Here is a 2992-nt window from a genome sequence, read left to right as displayed (position 1 = left end):
GTGGGCAGAGGGAAGGGCCCAGGTCCTGCCAGGAGTCAAGGTGAAGACCCCGAGGTAGGACTTGGGGGACCCTGGACCCCAGAATAGAGGGGACTCTTAGAATGGTGTCCCAGCCATCAGGCCCAGTAGGTCCCAGGCAAGGGTGGGGGAGGGGTTGCGAATGTGTTAACTGACATCCTGTTTGGACATCTGAGGGAGCTGAGGATTCAGCACAGAGGGCTGTACTGGGGTAGGCAGATAGAAAAGGCCCAGGATTTGTCAGAAGTCAGAATAAGGACCATGATAAAGGACTTGGTAAGTCCATGTAAGAATACATGAAATCCCAGCCCTCCCTGTCCCTTCTGTCAGCCTTTGGAGGACCTGAAGTTGTATGGCTGCATGTGGTGCTCCCTCATTTCCATCTGTGGTTTCACATAAATGTGAGACTTTCATTTAAGGAGAGTGGCCTCAGATAAACAGAGGGAAGCCCTGCTAGGCAACAACGTAAGGATTGAGTGCACACACACACCCCCACCAGTCCCAGGACAGATGGACTCAATGGTATTTAGCTACCCCTTGCTGTTCCCCCTGGAAAACCTTTGCAGATATGTCCAGATGTGGTTTCCCCTCACTTCCTTCTGTTCAGTATCAGAGGTCTTGTTCTGAGAACTTTGTCTCAGGCCAGCAGAGGGGTGAGGTTCGCATCCTGCCAGGGGAAAGGTGAGTCTCCTGAGTAAGCATGGAGGGGACTGTCCAGCCTGGATTTGTGGGGACCTCACAGAGTCTGGCCCAGCCCTCCTGTCAGCACTTGGGGTCCAGGGCTGTGCTTGTCTGTGCCTTCATGTGCCCTTTCCCTCCCTCTTACAGGGGACCTAGGAACTGGGAGGTAAGGCCTTGGTGTGAGGCATGCCTCCTCAGATCACAGAGCCGAAGAGGCCCAGGCAAGTGCCAGGAATCAAAGTGAGGTGATGCTCTGAATATGAAGCTAGAGGTTTCCCCATCCCAGAACAGAGGGGACCCTACAGCACCCAAGCCTCCTCAAATCCAGTGTTAGCCCCAGAACCTCAGACCCTGCTGGCTGCACCCTGAGGAACCGGCTAACTTCTTTCTTCAGATTCTTAAGGGACAGGCCACCCAAGAGGAGCGACCCCTGTGAGGCTCCAGAGCACCCCTAAAGTGGAGACTCCTTAGATACTTTTGTAAGAGTCACCAAGAGTGTGTTTCTCAGCTGAGACCCCTCACGCTCCCTCTCCCATCACCCATCTCCTGTCCATACTCTTGTCAACAGGAGTAATCATGATTCCCACTCCAAAGTGTTGGTGTTACATGCTTGAAGAGCACCTTTAGTCCCAAAATAGGGCACAGGTCCTCTTGGGTGCACAGGTTCCTGAGGCTAAGGAAAATGCCACCTTCCTCTGGTCTTGTTCCTCCCCTTCCTCTTCCTCTTCTTCCTCCTCATCCTCCTCTTCCTATTCCTCCTCTTTCTCTTCTTCATCTTCTACCCCCTTCTTCTGTTATTTTCTGAATTTTCTGATTTCAGGTACCATGAAGGAGGTTTCTGCTGCTTCTGGATCACTAAGTCTTCTCCAGGGTCCTCAGAAAACCTGCTTCTCCCCCACTGCCATGGCAGTCACTCCATCAGTCAAATCCAATCAGGGCTCCAGAAGCCAAGAAGAGGAGGGGCCAAACACTTTGCAGGCCCTGCCAGAAACTGGGACCTTGCTTGGAGATGCCATAGGTGATAAGGTGGCTGATCTGGTGGCATTCCTGCTTCTCAAGTATAGAAAAAAGGAGCTGACCACACAGACAGAAATGCTGAAAATTGTCAGCAAAGATTACCAGGACCACTTCCCTGTGATCTTCAGCCAAGCCTCTGAGTGCATGTAGCTGGTCTTTGGTGCTGACATGAGGGAAGTGGACCCCAGTGACCACTCCTACATCTTAGTTACCACCGTGTGCCTCACCTGTGATAGGATGCTGAGTGGTGAGCAGAGTGTGCCCAAGAGTGTCCTACTGATAAATATCCTTGGTGTGATCTTTATGGATGGCAGTCGTGCCCTGAGGAGGAGGTGTGGGAAGTGCTGAGTGTGATAGGAGTGTATGCTGGTAGGGAGCACTTCATCTATAGGGAGCCCAGGGAGCTCCTCACCAAAGTCTGGGTGCAGGAAGAGTACCTGGAGTACCGGCCAGTGCCCAACAGTGATCCTGTATGCTACGGGTTCCTGTGGGGTCCCAGGGCCCACGCCAAAACCAGCAAGATGAAAATCTTGGGAGTTTTTGGTCAAGGTCAGTGATACTATCCCCAGTGCCTTTCCTGTCTGGTATGAGGAAGCCTTGAGAGATGAGGAAGAGGGATCCCAAGCCAGAGTTGCAGCCAGGACTGTAGTGGGGGTGCAAGGACCAGAACCAGTTTCAGGGCCATATCCAGCAGCTTCTCTTGCCCCAAGTGAAGTTTGAGGCAGATTTTTCACTGTGTTTGAAGAAAGCAGTCACTGGTATAAGTGGTGGAGAGGCAGAATTGGGCTTAGGAGGGTGGAATGTATAACATCTTTGTGTGCCTGTTCTATAAGAATGATTTGGAACTTTTCTCCCTTTTGGTATTTTTCAAATGTTGTCCCTATTAATGAAAGATTCAATTAACTCCAAGTACTAAATTTATAAATGACGTTAGTCACAAATATATTGCTACTCATTTGGTTTAATAAGTGAGTATCTTGTATGTCGTGTGTTTTATACTTACACTTATTTATACTGCTTTTGTCTTTAATCTTCATACTAGCTTTATAAGTGATTAATCCACTACCTTTACCATATATTTACTTTTACCAGTGAGATTTATACTTTCATATGTTTTATTGTTACTAATTAGTGTGCTTTCTTTTCAGCTTAAAGAAGTCCCTTTGACATTTTTTGTAAGGCCAGTTTAGTAGTGATGAACTACTTTAGCTTTTGCTTGTCTGGAAAACTATCTTTCCTTTAATTCTGAATAACAGTTTTGCCAGGTAGCGTATTT

General features: G+C 48.8%; 1 pseudogene; it reads left to right on the top strand.

Moving 5' to 3' along the window:
* Positions 1 to 1524: 1524 nt before the first annotated feature.
* On the top strand, positions 1525 to 2436 carry LOC148106796 (melanoma-associated antigen 10-like; annotated as a pseudogene).
* The last annotated feature ends 556 nt before the right edge of the window (positions 2437 to 2992 follow it).

This window comes from Ursus americanus, chromosome X, assembly GCF_024610735.1.
Source record: "Ursus americanus isolate L20-20 chromosome X, mUrsAme1.1.p, whole genome shotgun sequence".
Taxonomy (NCBI): domain Eukaryota; kingdom Metazoa; phylum Chordata; class Mammalia; order Carnivora; family Ursidae; genus Ursus; species Ursus americanus.
This window is presented reverse-complemented; position numbering and strand designations above follow the sequence as displayed.